This window comes from Amblyraja radiata, chromosome 16 (genome assembly GCF_010909765.2).
Source record: "Amblyraja radiata isolate CabotCenter1 chromosome 16, sAmbRad1.1.pri, whole genome shotgun sequence".
In the NCBI taxonomy this organism is placed as follows: domain Eukaryota; kingdom Metazoa; phylum Chordata; class Chondrichthyes; order Rajiformes; family Rajidae; genus Amblyraja; species Amblyraja radiata.
In genome coordinates this window covers 21,915,022-21,932,585 of record NC_045971.1, presented here as the reverse complement: position 1 = coordinate 21,932,585, position 17,564 = coordinate 21,915,022, and positions in this window count along the sequence as shown.

The following is a 17,564-nucleotide window of genomic DNA, read 5'->3' as shown; positions in this document are numbered from 1 at the left end:
TGACCAAGATCCTCGGTTTCCCCCCACACTCCAAAGACGTACAGATTTGTGCGTTAATTGGCTTGGTGTAAATGTAAAATTATCCCTAATGTGTGTAGGATAGTGTTAATATGCGGAGATCACTGGTCGTTGCGGACACGGTGGGCTGAAGGGACTGTTACCACGCTGTATCTCTAAACTAAACTAAACTTTTCACTTCATATCTATGTTAGTCCTTTGAAGAAACAATCTAATTAGTCTCCTTAATTTTTTTTCTCCACTTTGTGGAATTTTCTCTTTTAAAATGTATCCAGTTCAATTTTAAAAGTTATACATTATGTTAAAATGTATATGTCATTGTCAACCCTGGAGATGATTCCGGTACTGCAACTCATATAAATCAGCAAGGATGGAAATAATGACTAGTACATCATCAGGAGCACGTACAATGCTTTACAGCTAATAAAATACTTTTGAAATGTAGTTACTTTTGCAACGTGGAAAATATGGCAGCGAATTGAACATATCACTTGTCAGGCTTTGTCCTGCCCCCACATCTCTTTTACAGCTTTCACCCCCTCTTGAGGATGAGATGGAGTTTCTTCCCAGAGGCCATTAGGACTGTAAACTCTTATCTCACCAGGGACTCACTTTACTGTATTAATTTACTGTTGTGTGATATCTTTTTCAAATTGCTGTTTTTTCTTTTTTTTCTTTTTTTCCCTCCCACAAATACATAATATGTGAATATGTGATTCTGTTCCATTCTGTTTTGTAGTTTTTTTGCACAATCCTCAAGCATTGCCACTTTTCATTTCACTGCACATCTCGTATGTGTATGTGATGAATAAACTTGACTTGACTTCTACTATAGATGAGGCTCTCACCAGGGCTCTTCTATATCCCATAACTCTGCTCTCACTCTCCACCCCCCCACTCATAACAAGGGCAGAGTCGCCCTTGTCCTCACATTCCACCCCACCAGCCGTCACATACAACAAATAATCCTCCGACATTTTCGCCACCTCCAACGGGCTCCCACCACTGGCCATATCTTCCCATCTCCTCCCCTGTCTGCTTTCCACAGAGACCGATCCCTCCGTAACTCCCTGGTCAATTTATCCCTTCCCATCCAAACCACCCCCTTTCCTGGCACTTTCCCTTGCAACCGCAGGAAATGCTGCACTTGTCGCTTTACCTGGAGCTGGGGACCTGGAGCTGGGGTGGCGGCCTGGAGCTGAGAGTGCGGGACCTGGAGCTGGGGCGGCGGCCTGGAGCGGAGACTGCGGGACCTGGAGCTGTGGCGGCGACCTGGAGCTGGGGCGGCGACCCGGAGCTGATGCTGTGGCTGATGCTGAGACGGCGTTCCGGCTTTCGGCGGCGGCGACAACACCACGGAGGTCCGCTGGACTGGAGAGCGGCAGCTTCGGCCTGGATCAATCGCCTCAGCGCAGAGGGAGAACAAGGAGGGAAGAGACGGAGTCTAAGACTTTGCCTCCATCACAGTGAGGATGTGCTTGGTGAACTCACTGTGGTGGATGTTTAATTTGTGTTTATTGTATGTTTAGTTATTATTGATTCTGTGTATGACTGCAGGCAACATAATTTCGTTCAGACCGAAAGGTCTGAATGACAATAAAGGATCTATCTATCTATCTATCTATCTATCTATCTATCTATCTATCTATCTATCTATCTATCTATCTATCTATCTATCTATCTATCTATCTATCTATCTATCTATCTATCTATCTATCTATCTATCTATCTATCTATCTATCTATCTATCTATCTATCTATCTATCTATCTATCTATCTATCTATCTATCTAAACATTTCTTCTCGAAACAAATATGTAGCATATTGACACAAAGTGCAAAGTAGATTTTTTTGGAGGATGTATGTTTTCAAAAGCACCCCAATCTGAAATTGTCTGTGTGACCTATAATCTAACCACAGATTGCACTGTCTTCTTCTTCTTTCGTGTGGCTTGCACAGCCTGAAGTTGTAGGCCAACTTGTTCTATTTGATCTTCCGTTTGTGCACATCGAGTTGATTGCGTTAGTCGAAACAGGGCGGACCACGTGAAGGTTGCAATCTTCCACCCCAGATTGTGAAGAAATATTAGAGCAACTCAAATGGAGAATTTTATATTTTCTGAACTGTCCACAGAACGTAGGCTGATTCCAGCTCTGGACAAAGTCTCCTCTTAAAAAATGTCAGAATCCTGGAAATGTATTTTATTGCTGGGAAATATAACTATTCCTTAATTTTAACAATCAAAGGTTCAAAGGTTGAAAGGTTGAAAGGTTGAATGTATTGTCACATACACCTAGGTGTAGTGAAATTCTTTTTGCCAATGCAGCACATAAAAAAGAATACAAACATAGCAATAATAAATAGCTTCAACATAAAAACATAAAAACATCCCCCCACAATGGTTCCCATTATGGGGGAAGGCACAAAGTCCAGTCTCATCCCCAATGTTCACCCATAGTCGGGCCTATTGAGGCCTCCACAGTTGCCTTCACGGAGGCCCGATGTTCCAGGCCGTCCTCGCCGGGTGATGATGTTCCGGCGTCGGGAGAGTCCTTTCAGCGGCTTGGGAACCCTGGAACGGCCGCCTCCCTACTCGAGACCGTGGCTTCCGGAGCCGACAAGGCCGCGCCGAATGGAGCTCAACTGGCGATCTCGTCGCGAGATCCCAGGCTCCCGATGGAAAGTTTCAGCGCCGCAGCCCGCAGCTCCGCGATGTTTTTAACGCGGGTCCCAGCTCACCGGAGTTCCAGCGCGGCGACCCAGGCAAGGCAACGCCCGCCCCGCAATGGCGCTCCAGCGCTGCACCGCCGTCCTCACACCCGCAGCTCCGCCGCCGCCGATGCCGGTGCCGCCGCCGCCGATGCCGGTGCCGCCGCCGCCGATGCCGGTGCCGGTGCCGCCGCCGCCGATGCCGATGCCGCCGCCGCCGCTGCCGATGCCGAGGTTCAGGGCGGTCCCCTCGCTCCTCGGACCCGCAGGTCCGCAGCCGATGCCGCCGATGCCCCGGGCGATCCCTTCAGGAAACGCCGCTCCAGGCCCACTGGTAGGCCGCGAGGACGGGTCGAAAGTGCAGCCCGGAGAAAAGCTGCATCTCCGACCAGGTAGGGACCCTGAAAATTAGTTTCCCCCTTCCCCCCCCCCCTCCCCCACACATAAAAAAGCTAGAACTCCTCAAAAACAAAACACTAAACTAACTAAAAATAAGAAAAAAGATGAAAAAACAGACAGCTGCAGGCTAGGCAGCCATACCCCCTACAGGTCGGCGCCGTGAGAAATGAATACAAGCGACTTCAAACAAATGTAGATCACATTGAGCCAAGTGGATCAGTACAGTAGCATGGTGACTGGTGTGGTCATAGGTTAGACCATAAGACATTGGAGCAGTACTCTGCCATTCGATCATGGCTAATTTATTTTTGCCTCTCAACCCCTTTCTCTTGCCTTCTCCCCGTAATCTTTAATCCTTTTAATAACCCATCAATCTTCGCTTTTAAAATACCCATTGCCTTGGCCTCCACAGCCATCTGGAGCAATGAATTCCACAGATTCACCGCCCAAAGAAATTCCTCCTCATGTCCATTCTAAAGGTTACTCCTTTTATTCTGAGCCTGTGCCCTCTGCTTCTCGACATCCCCATCTCTGGATACATCCTTTCCACATCCACTCTATCAAGGCATTATTCAGTAGCTTTCAATGATATCACCCTTCATCCATCTAAACTGCAGCAAGTACAGGCGCAGAGAGTTCTAACACTCATCACATGTTAACTCAAACATCCCTGGGATAATTCTTGTAAACCTCCTTTGAATCCTCTCCAAAGCCAGCACATCCTTCCTCAGATATGAAGCACAACACTGCTCACAATATTTCAAATATTGCCCTGCCCGCACCTTATAAAGCCTCAACATTACATCCTTACTTTTATATTCTACTTCCTTAAAAATGGCAAGCATTCCATTTGCCTTCCTAACTGCCGACATAAACTACAAATTAACCTTTGAGAATTCCGCACCAGCACTCCCATGTCACTTTGCACCTATGATTTCTGAATCCTTTCCCCATTTAGAAAATAGTCTACGCCTTTATTCCTTCCATCCAAGCGCATGACCGTTCACTTTGCCCACTCTCCAAGCCTGTCCAAGTCCTTCTGCAGATTCCCTGCTTCCTTAACAATACCTGCCCCTCTACCTATCTTTGTATCATCCACAAACCTGGCCATAAAAACATCAATTCCATCATTCAGATTATTAATATATAACGTGATTAGTAGCAGATCAAACACCAAACCCCATCATGATTGACTGATTGCTTGAACACCACTAGCCATCAGAGTCAATCAGAAATGGCCTCCTTTATTCCCGCTCTGCCTTCTGACAGTCGGCCAATCTTCTATCCATGTTTCTGGTACCAAACATTTTCAACAGATCAACTTTTCAAGAGGGTTCATACATAACTAATCGTACATCTTCCTTTACAATTATTCTCCTGATGACACATAATCATAATTCATAGTTGCATTTATTGTAACCAATTGTAACCATTGAGCTTAATACAGATGCTGCCTCACCCGCTGAGTTTCTCCAGCATTTTTGCCTACCTTTAATACAGACCAAAATATTCACTGACATCTTCAGTAATTACAACTGTACATTGCTTCAAATGTATCCCCAGATCCATAAACTCAACAATAGCATGTTTTAATTTTTGTCTTCTTAAAGACTACCTGTCATTAGTATGTCTAGGCCTTTTAACAAAGCTTCAGGCACAGAATCTTCATAGCTCTTGAGTTACCTTCACAACAAATTTCGCCTTCCAGGCATCCAGCTAACTCTGAGCTTGTGTTCATCCCATTTAGTAAGTGTGAGTGACAGCAGGCTGGTAGTCCCAGTGCAATTTCCTAAACTCTTGCCGCATGATCCACTGCAGCGGCAACATCTGACTTGATAGGAATGACTCACTGCAACCGCACATGTCATGTTTCTCACTTTCCACTTCAACAATGGATTCTCGCAACAGTACGGCAATTGTGCTAACTCTTTGGTGAAACAACCTTGAGTCACCCGGGCAAATCACAGTTTCCACTTTTGAACTGCCAGTTACTGAGGATGACGTATATTCACATTACTCAGAAATACCAAGATCATTGTCCCAATCTTAGCCAAAATGCCCCTAAAGGACATCTCACCCTGAACTGCATATCTGGCCTCTCGAGGCAACGCACCTAAACTTTGACTATGCACCTCAAGGTGGCCTCTGCAGACACTTCCTCCATGGATATCTTCTTCTATGCATCTCACTGACAGTGTTGAGAGTATTTGTTTGCAAGCTACTCTGCACTGAAGTAAACATATTCTTATTGGTGGACACTTGAATAGTCAACCCTGAAAACCCTTGGTTTAAGAAAATTTCTAAAAGGCACGTTCCATGGTGTTGTTACCAACTGGCACTAGAACTCCACATTTAGGAATATCACCTTTCCATTTACTGCCATTTGAATTTCCTACAACCTTGGGCTTGGTATTACTGGATCTTTTTGACATCCCCTTGGCCTGCAACTATTATGTGCATTGGCTCAACTTTGGTCTTACATCTTTTAGTAAGATTTTATATTTATCTGCTTTGCTCACCTTTTAGCTCAGTCTCCACATAGATAGGCTATCATCAAACTCCATCTTACTAAAGCCAACACATCACAATTCGTGCCATTCTCCGTGACCAGCTTGTTGGAGCTGCAGCCGTTGACCTGTTCTGATGGCTCCCTGACCTTGGAACATCTGAGCACCTCCAAGCCCATCTCAGAGAAGGATACCTGCTTCCTTTATTTGGGATGCCATGAATGTGATTCCAATCTTAACGCGCATGTAAAGTGGTGTAAAACTTAATAACTGGTCTCACAAAAAAAAGTGAGACCAACATCCTGAAAATTAAACATAGAATATAAAACATAGACAGTACAGTGCAGGAACAGACCTTTTGGCCCACAATGTTCTACTGATCATGATGCCAATTTAAACTGCCTGCACGTGATCCACATCCCACCATTCCTTGAATATCCATGTGTCTATTTAAAAGTCTCTGAAATACCACTATATCTGTCTCCACCACTATTCCTGCCAATGTCTTCCAAGCATCCACCACTCTCTCTGTAAAAAACATTTCCCACACATCTCCTTTAGACTTTGCCCCTCTTGCCTCAAAGCTACACCGCCTCGTCTTTGACATTTACACTCTGAAAAAGGAAAAGTGAATTAAAAAAAAAAATAATAATAATCACAGCACTGTTGCATAAATATCTGTTTGGTTGTAATTTGACCAATTCACTGCTTTGTAGTGCAGTGCAATCCAGCCATTACATTCATTTTGAGCAGTTCTTATACAAATTCATATCCCGTCTATTCATATCAGTAGCAATTTTACAGCAGAGAAATAAAAGCAGCAAATCAATTATTTATGGCGTGGAAGATGGGATGCCAAGGATTCACTTTATTTTTATCATGCTGCCAATTGCATGGCTAGCCACTCTGTCATACTGCAATGTGTTACTCCATTTTGACTAAGTCTGGACCATTGAATTAAAGATGAATGAAAGCGAGTCTTTTAAATCTTGTCACATGAAGTTAGTATATAATGTATTGTACAAAGTACCTGTGTGCATGTAAGTTTCACACTTGGTTGCACACGACTTCATCCAGTGTGGCTGCGTACGTCTATTCAAAAAAATATGTTGCATCACAGCTCTGATGGCAAACATTCAATATTGATGGAAATGCCACAATAATAATATTCACCATTCAATAAATGTTAATTTAATGTATTGCGCACATGGCCAAAATGCTTTGTGGGATCCACCAGACTCAAACATGATGTGTAGAAAGGAACTGCAGATGCTGATTTGAACTGAAGATAGACACAAAATGCTGGAGTAACTCAGCGAGACAGGCAGCATCTCTGGAGAGAAGGAATGGGTGACATTTTGGGTCGAGACTGAAGAAGGGTCTTGACCCGAAACGTTACCCATTCCTTCTCTCCAGAGACGAGGCCTGTCTCGCTGAATCTCTCACATGATGACTTGCTGTGTGCTGTTGCAGAAGAAGATCTCTTGTACTTGAGTAAATTGTGTTTTGATGGATAGCATGCAGAAGAAACATTTCACTGTATCTCTGTGCACATGACAAGAAAGAAACCTTAATCCTGATAAAGGGGTTTCATAAAATACTGTAGAATGGACCCAATTGCTAGCCTCTTGATTTGCCAATGTTTCTGGAAATTCTTCTTTACCTTCGAAGGTATAAAATCTGGAGACCTAAGAAACTGCAGATGCTGGGATCTTGAGCAAAACAAAATGTACCGGTGGATCTCAGCAGGTCAGGCAGCATCTGTGGAGAGAATGGACGGATGAAGGCTCCAAACCTAAATGTTATCTGTCTATTTACTCCACAGATGCTGCCTGACCCACTGAGTTCCTCCACCGCTTTCTGTTTTGCTGAAGGAATGGAATCTATCTACTTTTCCCATGATAAGTAATGATGAAATACCGAATCATAGATAGGATCTTCCATTCTTATCTTATTAACGCTACATTGCTGAGAAACAATATTCTGCACTCTGGTATTTTTCTCTTTGTGTTACCTATTGTACCTGTGCATGGCTCGATTGTATTCATGCATAGTAATATCTGATTTGATTGGATACCATTATTTCCGTACATGCCACAATAATAAACCAATACCAACTAGTCTCTTATTCAGTAAATACGCCAAGTGAGCTAAGGATTACTGGCTTCCAACTGGGATCAAGTAGAAAAGTGATGAAGCAATGTAGTCCTACAACATTTGGACCCACCAATAATAGGTACCCACCAACAGCAATCCCTGACATCCTCACCTTTCCTTATCTCCTTTACTCTCTCATCTCATCCTTCGAACCACCCACTAACCTTGGAGATTTGTAGATTTGGGGGCTAGACTTGACCTTCCTTGATATCCCTTGTGTGTTCCATCAGTTACTTTACACAAGGCATGTTGAAATTTTAGTGGCCGAAGTAATCATTAGTCCCCTGCTCAGAATACTTAAAGCTATCTTGCAGAGGTCATTGATATTCTTGGCAAATGCGAATAGTTTAGTTTAGAGATACAGCGCAGAAACAGGCACTTCAGCCAACCAAGTCCATGCCAACCAGCAATCCCCACACACTAACACTGCCTACACACACCAGGGACAATTTACAACTTTACCAAGAAAATTAGCCTACAAACCTGTACTTCTTTGGAGTGTTGGAGGAGACTGGAGCATCTTAGGAAAACCCACGCAGTTCACAGGGAGAATGGACAAACTCCATACAGACACCACCCGTAGTCAGGGTCGAACCAGGGTCTCTGGTGCGGTAAGGCAGCAACTCTATCGCTGTGCCACCGTGCCACCCTAGAGCAAGATGCCACAGAGAAGAATTTAGTAAATGACCAAATAATTTTCTCCTTCAGTTGGCTGAAGGAGAAAAATCTGTCAGAATACCTTGTGTTTATTGAATGAAGTCGGAGGGTCTATAACATCCAACTGAATAACCTTGGTAAACATTCTATCTGAGGAGAACACCTCCAGCAGTGCAGCTTCCTCCAAGCATTGCTCTGAATTGTCATCTTATATTATAACTTCAAGTCCATTGTGTGCTTGAACCCACTGCCTTCAGAAGGCGTGTATGCTGCCAACTGAGTTGACATTTAGTATGTAGTTATATCACAGTCATGCTTGCCATTTTCTAGTTAATTGCATAGTAATTTACCGCTGACACTAAATTAGGGAGATTGTGATTTACATTTTAGTAAATATGCCTTCTCAAAAATGACCCTATGACGTCTCTGCAATAAATATATTAACTGGTGTTAGTTGATAAATTTCTGAGTTCAGTTTCATTTTTGGGATGAACCAGCACGAAAATACCAACCCTGAAAAAACCAACCAGGTTGTAGGTTTGTTGGTTGTGTGACAATGAAAATTGTGTGACAATTAATAATGCAGATTCAATTGACAAATGTGGGTAACAATACTGAAAATCTATACTAACATAGATAATTTCCCATGTACCCTTCCCGTACTGACGTCGGAGTTTCAATCATCCCGACGAGAGGGCCTGTACATCGGGCCTCCGTAGCAGCGACTACGGAGGTTTATGGCCCCGACAACGGTTGAACAATGGAGGAGGACTGACTGTACTTTGTGCCTTCCACCACAGTGAAGAATGCTGTGGTGGATGTTTGTGTTTAATTTTTATTGTGTATTCTGTGTTCTTTTTTGATTGTACCGCTGCTGGCAAATTCATTTCACTGCACTTATATGTGTATGTGATGAATAAAACTGATTGATTGACTGATTGACCCTTCCGCCTCTACCCTCTCTTTAGCTACATATTTTGCTCATCTTCTCTCCCCAATGCTTTGTCCTCCCTACTACAATCAGTCTGAAGAATACAACCCAAAAATCACCTGTCCAGTTCTTCCACCCGCTGAGTTACTCCAGCATTTTGTGGTTTGCTAAAGATTCCAGCATCTGTAATTTTTTGTGTGTGCCATAGTGCTTCATTGGCTGTGTGTCATGCCAACAATAGACAATAGACAATAGGTGCAGGAGTAGGCCATTCGGCCCTTCGAGCCAGCACCGCCATTCAATGTGATCAAGGCTGATCATCCCCAATCAGTACCCCGTTCCTGCCTTCTCCCCATATCCCCTGACACCGCTATTTTTCAGAGCCCTATCTCGCTCTCTCTTGAAAGCATCCAGAGAACCTAATCTATCTAAGAGTAACCTAACCTAATCTAAGAGTAAACCTAGCAATTATAGACCTGTTAGTTTGACTTCAGTGGTGGGCAAATTAATGGAAAAGATACTTAGAGATAATATATATAAGCATCTGGATAAACAGGGTCTGATTAGGAACAGTCAACATGGATTTGTGCCTGGAAGGTCATGTTTGACTAATCTTCTTGAATTTTTTGAAGAGGTTACTAGGGAAATTGACGAGGGTAAAGCAGTGGATGTTGTCTATATGGACTTTAGTAAGGCCTTTGACAAGGTTCCTCATGGAAGGTTGGTTAAGAAGGTTCAACTGTTGGGTATAAATGCAGGAATAGCAAGATGGATTCAACAGTGGCTGAATGGGAGAAGCCAGAGGGTAATGGTGGATGGTTGTTTGTCGGGTTGGAGGCAGGTGACTAGTGGGGTGCCTCAGTGATCTGTGTTGGGTCCTTTGTTGTTTGTCATGTACATCAATGATCTGGATGAAGGGGTGGTAAATTGGATTAGTAAGTATGCAGATGATACCAAGATAGGGACTGTTGTGGATAATGAAGAGGATTTCCAAAGTCTACAGAGTGATTTAGGCCATTTGGAAAAATGGGCTGAAAGATGGCAGATGGAGTTTAATGCTGATAAATGTGAGGTGCTACACCTTGGCAGGACAAATCAAAATAGGACGTACATGGTAAATGGTAGGGAATTGAAGAATACAGTTGAACAGAGGGATCTGGGAATAACCGTGCAGAGTTCCTTGAAGGTGGAATCTCATATAGATAGGGTGGTAAAGAAAGCTTTTGGTATGCTAGCCTTTATAAATCAGAGCATTGAGCATAGAAGCTGGGATGTAATGTTAAAATTGTACAAGGCATTGGTGAGACCAAATCTGGAGTATGGTGTACAATTTTGGTCGCCCAATTATAGGAAGGATGTCAACAAAATAGAGAGAGTACAGAGGAGATTTACTAGAATGTTGCCTGGGTTTCAACAACTAAGTTACAGAGATAGGTTGAATAAGTTAGGTCTTTATTCTCTGGAGCGCAGAAGGTTAAGGGGGGACTTGATAGAGGTCTTTAAAATGATGAGAGGGATAGACAGAGTTGATGTGGACAAGCTTTTCCCTTTGAGAATAGGGAAGATTCAAACAAGAGGACATGACTTCAGAATTAAGGGACAGAAGTTTAGGGGTAACATGAGGGGGAACCTCTTTACTCAGAGAGTGGTAGCGGTGTGGAATGAGCTTCCAGTGGAAGTGGTGGCGGCCGGTTCGTTGGTATCATTTAAAAATAAATTGGATAGGCATATGGATGAGAAGGGAATGGAGGGTTATGGTAGGAGTGCAGGCAGGTGGGACTAAGGGAAAAAAGTTATTCGGCACGGACTTGTAGGGCCGAGATGACCTGTTTCCGTGCTGTAATTGTTATATGGTTATATGGTTATAACCTGCCTCCGCTGCCCTCTGAGGCAGAGAATTCCACAGACTCACCACTCTCTGTGAGAAAAAGCGTTTCCTCGTCTCCGTTCTAAATAGCTTACTCCTTATTCTCAACACTATCTTCTTTTGCTCCTATTTATTATCCTAACTCCTCCCTCCCCCACCAGCTCCTCCCTCCCCCTCCCCATGCTCCTCCCCCCAACCTCCTGTCCACTCAGTGTTCTCACATTCATAGTCTTTTTATATGCTTCAGATGTGGTACCCTCTGAATGCGTTATCAAGCTGCAGAATGACATTCTTGACCCCTGCAGGCATCTGAATTATTGCTTTAACATGCTTGCATGTGTCTCATAATAAATATTTTGGACCAATGTACCGGTTGAGTCAACAGTCACATTCTAGAAACACAGAAGGTAAGATTAAATGGGATTAGCACAGGATGAGTGTAATGGGTGTTTAATGGCCAGCATGGTCGATGGGCTGAAGGGCCTATTACTATGTTGTATCTCTGTACCACTCAGGACTCTACCTCAAGGAATTTTATCTCAAGGCAAAATCCCCATGTATCTACATTAGAATGTGGGTGTCCTTGTGTGATCCAGCACATCCACCCATTGAGGCAATCATTTAATCAGAAGGAAAAACAACTTTATAGGGGCTCATGAATAAAGTAGGGGCATACTGTAAATCTATAAACATTAAAAGTAAATAACAAAAATGAATACAGGTCGTTTTGTTTCCCTTTGTAAGGATAATGCTGGTTGGTGAGAGCAATTGTTGACATTAAGCCCTGCTAATAATGTTGGTTCAATTAAAAGAATGTGTGCCATGTGTAGAAGCCACAGCAATTTTCAAATGGCCTTCTTGTGCATTATGGCATCTATCTCTTTTCATTCATTGTGAGTTCTGGATAACTTTTTTTAAAGAATACACTGAGATAGATTTAAAGACTAGCTAAATTCTAGCAGTACCCCACTAGAAACCACCAGAAAATGGTTCTTCTGCCTCAGTTTACCCTTCATTAACAAGACAGTAATTTGACCTGTGGTAATATTGCATGCTTGTCAGATTCCTGAGTGGAGTTCTCAGCCATAATTGTAATGGAAAACCTAATTTTCTAATCATTATCTTTTCATTCGATCGGGATAACTCCTGAAGGACAGTGGTGCCGATCACGATCACAGGATGAGTCAGTCAATGAAATTCCTTTGAATTGTGTCCAACCAAGGGAAGAGTTGTCTGAGGAAACTCTTCAATTTCAGGCCAGCTTTTGGCCAAAACTACCATTAAAACCATTTATGTCAAATTGTTTTTCACAAACTTGGATCACCTCAAAGCAAAATTATAGCAATGTGTATTTTTCTTTTAAAACGGGATTGTCATTATTGAAGTATAGGAAATGTGGCAGCCAAATTGTGCTCAGCAATGTATTGCACAGTGAGGGGATAACTGGATAATTTGTTTTTAGCTTTTGGCTGAAGCTTAAATAATAGCTCGAATACTGAGGGGAATTTTCTCCATTGTTGTTTAAAATGGCACCAGAGGATTATTTTTATGTCTACCGAAAGCAACATGAGTTTTCTCATAATTCATCATGTTGTGTCCACTTAGAGAAGTGCCACTCAAAATTGCATCTAATGAATATCCATAAATAGATATTGGAACAGTCATGGAGTCATGCAGCATGGCCCAACTTACCCATATTGACCAAGGTGCTCTATCTACAGTCGTCCCACCTGCCCACTTTTGGCCCATATCCCTCTAAACGATTCCTATCCATGGACCTGTCCAAATGCTTTTTTTTAATGTTGTTATCGTACCTGCTTCAACTACCTCCTTTGGCAGCTCATTCCATGTGCCCTCCTCTCTCTGTGTGAAAAAGTTGCATCTCAGATTCCTATTAAATCTTTCCACTTTCACCTTAAACCTAAATCTCCTGGTTCTTGATTCCACTATTCTGGGTAAAGGGTTGCATATTTACCCATCTATTTCCCTCATGATCTTCTATACCTCTATAAATCACCCTGCATCCTCCTGCTCTCTAATGGGCCTGTCCCAATTAGACGATTTTTCAGCGAACTGCCGGCGATGTCAAGTTCATCATGGGGCACGCAGTCGCCTAAAAAAACGGGAACTGGAACGGCGACTGTCAGAATGGAACACACACACACACAAACATCGCTTCCTTCACGAGCCCGTGTGAATTTTTTAGACAGCGCTCCCCTCGCTTGCCCTGTCGAAAAAATTCACACGGTGCAAAGCCAAGGTGATACAGACACACACCGCGATCAACAGGAAGGTTGGCGCTGTAAAAAGACAGCTAAAGCACAGTGAACGGTAAGTCCTTTAAAAGAGGGGAGGGGAGGGGGGAGAAGGGGGGGGGGGGGGAGAAGGAGTGGAGACAACTTTTAAGAAGCTAGAGATACACGGCTGTGAAGCTCGACGGACATTTAACGTTACCGGTCGGTTATCCTTGGTTCTGAAAACTACTGCTCACCTTTTTTTCCCCAATGAGCCAATGACATTCACCGGTCAGCACCGGCTACAACCTACAAGAACTTCTGAGAACCTCCGACCTCCTGCCGACCCACCTACGGCTCAAGAATTCTCGCTACTCTCCATGGCGGCTTCATTCTAGTCGCCGCTAATTTTTCAACATGTTAAAAAATTCACGGTGACCATAATGAGGCCGCGACTAGTTCCCAGAATGTGGGAACTCCTCACGACCATGAAGGCGACTTCTCGGCAACCACCCGCGAACATGTGGTGAACATGTGGCGACTGCATAGTCTCCTGCAGTCGCCTAAAAAGTCGCCTAAGTGGGACAGGCCCATAAGGAGTAAAGTTCTCGAATCATATTACACTCAGATTACCCTGAAGATTAGAAAGAAGAGGGAAATTCTTTCGCATTTTAGTATACTTTTTATGTTGACAGCTGTTATTTGTTTTCTACGAGGACAGATGTGCTTGACACAAAACCTTTTGTACTCGGATGTTGTATTCAAGCTGGGTGGAAAATTGGATTGAAAGCTTATTCCATTTAAAATTCTCAATGTATGTTTCTAATATGAGATTCTTGGCTTTTCAGAATAACTGTAATTTTCAGTCACTCCCTCAGATTTATTAAATTTAGTTTAGTTTAGAGAAGCAACACAGAAACAGGCCATTCGGACCACAAAGTCCATGCCAACCATCAATCACCCAATCACACCCGTCCATCCACTCCTAAAGGGCAATTTTTCAGATGTCAAATCAATCTACAAAGCCGCACACCTACCGGGTGTGGGAGGAAACCAGAGCACCCAAAGGTAATCCATGCAGATACAGGGGGAATATGCAAACACCACGCAGACAACACCTGATATCAGGATTGAACCTGGGCTTCTGATGCTATGAGGCACCAGCTTCTTTTACATGGTATTTAGGTTCTGAGGTAGCCAATGGGATACCAGCCATACGTGGAGTAGGAAGTCAGGCAGGTGGTTATTTTGAGAGGTGGTGCACCCCTTGTGCTGACAGGACGGCATGGTGGTGCAGCCGGAGAGTTGCTGCCTTACCGTGCCTGAGACCGAGGTTCGATCCTGATGGATATTCATTAGATGCAATTTTGAGTTGCACATCACCAAGTGGACACAACTTATGATAAATTATGAGAAATTCACATTAGCCAGGAAATGGTGTTGGGTAGACTGATGGGACTGAAGGTTGATAAATCCCCAGGGCCTGATGTTCTGCATCCCAGGGTACTTAAGGATGTGGCTCTATAAATCGTGGACGCATTGGTGATCATTTTGCAATGTTCTATAGATTCAGGATCTGTTCCTGTTGATTGGAGGGTAGCTAATGTTATCCCACTTTATAAGAAACGCGGGAGAGAGAAAGCAGGGAATTATAGACCAGTTAGCCTGACATCAGTGGTGGGGAAGATGCTGGAGTCAATTATAAAGATGACATAGCGGCACATTTGGATAGCAGTAACAGGATCTGTCCGAGTCAGCATGGATTTACGAAGGGGAAAACATGCTTGACTAATCTTCTGGAATTTTTTGAGAATATAACTTGGAAAATGGACAAGGGAGAGCCAGGGGATGTAGTGTACCTGGACTTTCAGAAAGCATTTGACAAGGTCCCACATAGGAGATTAGTGGGCAAAATTAGAGCACATGGTATTGGAGGTAGGGTACTGACATGGATAGAAAATTGGTTGGCAGACAGGAAACAAAGAGTAGAGATTAACGGGTCCCTTTCAGAATGGCAGGCAGTGACTAGTGGGGTACCGCAAGGCTCGTGCTGGGACCGCAGCTATTTACAATAGCTGCAGTCCCAGCTAAATTATTAATGATTTAGCTGAAGTGGTTAAAAGTAACATTAGCAAATTTGTAGATGACACAAACCTGGGTGGCAGTGTGAGGAGGATGCTATGAGGATGCAGGGTGACTTGGACAGGTTGGGTGAGTGGGCAGATGCATGGCAGATGCAGTTTAATGTGGATCAATGTGAGGTTATCCACTTTGGTGACAAAAACAGGAAGGCAGATTATTATCTGAATGGTGTTAAATTGGGAAAAGAGGAAGTACAACGAGATCTAGGGGTCCTTGTTTATCAGTCACTGAAAGTAAGCATGCAGGTACAGCAGAGTGAAGAAAGCTAATGGCATGTTGGCCTTCATAACAAGGGGAGTTGAGTATAGGAGCAAAGAGGTCCTTCTGCAGCTCTACAGGGCCCTAGTGAAACAACATCTGGAGTTTTGTGTGCAGTTTTGGTCTCCAAATTTGAGGAAGGACAGTCTTGCTAATGAGGGAGTGCAGCATAGGTTCACAAGGTTAATTCCTGGGATGACAGGACTGACATATGTTGATAGAATGGAGCGGCTGGGCTTGTATACTCTGGAATTTAGAAGGATGAGAGGGAATCTTATTGAAACATATAAGATTATTAAGTGATTGGGCATGCTAGAGGCAGGAAACATGTTCCCGATGTTGGGGGAGTCCAGAACCAGAGGCCACAGTTTAAAAATGAGGGGTAGGCCATTTAGAACGGAGATGAGGAAAAAAATTTACCCAGAGAGCTATGAATCTGTGGAATTCTCTGCCTCAGAAGGCAGTGGAGGCCAATTCTCGGGATGCTTTCTAGAGAGAGTTAGATAGAGCTCTTAAAGATAGCGGAGTCAGGGGATTTGGCGAGAAGGCTGGAACGGGGTACTGATTGTGGATGATCAGCCATTATCATATTGAATGGTGGTGCTGGCTCGATGGGCCGAATGACCTACTCCTGCACCTATTGTCGATTGTCTGATTATGGGTGCTGTCTGCACCGAGTTTGTACGTTCTCCTTGCGACCAGGTGGGATTTCTCCAGGTGCTCAGGTTTCCTCCCGACGTCAAAGACCTACAGGTTTGTAGGTCTAATGGCATCGGTAAACATTGTAAATTGTCCCTAGTGTGTGGGATAGTGACAGTGCATGGGGTGATCGCTGGTCGGCACGGAATCGGTGGGACGAAGGACCTGTTTCCACACTGTATCACTAAAGTCTAAAATCTAAAGACAATGGTGCATCTCCATGTGTCCCTGGGGCAAGAACCTGAACCATTCTACGTGCCCCATGATGAACAGTCACTGCTCAGTGGGATGACACACTATTCCATCCTTAAATATTTTCTCTATCCAACTTGGAATCTCTTCCTGTGATTTGAGTCTGCCTGTTAGACGCGACAGAGTGTACGCAACTAGGACTTCAGTTCACGTTCAAGTTCAAGTTCACATTTATTGTCACATGCGCCAATTGGTGCAGTGAAATTTCAGTTACCATTCGGCCATACAAATAAAAATCAGTGATTGTTTGGGAGATGATGCTGTTGTTGATTCACCTATCCTACCAGAGTATTGTGAAGATAATCCTCAGTACATTGAGGATTATTGTAGAGGATGATTTGTCACCATTCCACGCTGATTATTGTTTATCAGGATGTCGAGGGTCCAGTTGCAGAGGGGTTTACAGACACCAAGTTCCACAAATTTGTAGTTGAGCTTGATTAGGATAATGGTATTGAAAGCAGAGTTATAGTCCATGAATAGAACGTAACATGCATGTCCTTCTCATCCAAGTATTCCAGGAACGAGTGTAGGGCCAGGAAGAGGTCATCAGCCGTGGACCTGTTTTGGTAGTAGGGTGAACTGCAGTGGATTAAGGCTGCTTTGTAGGCTGGGCTTAATATGTGCCATAACCAGCCTCTCAATGCAGTTCATGCCTGGGGAAGTCGAGGCCATTGGATGGTAGTCATTAAGGCTTGAGATCTTGCTTGCTTTTCTTTGGCACTGGATAGTGG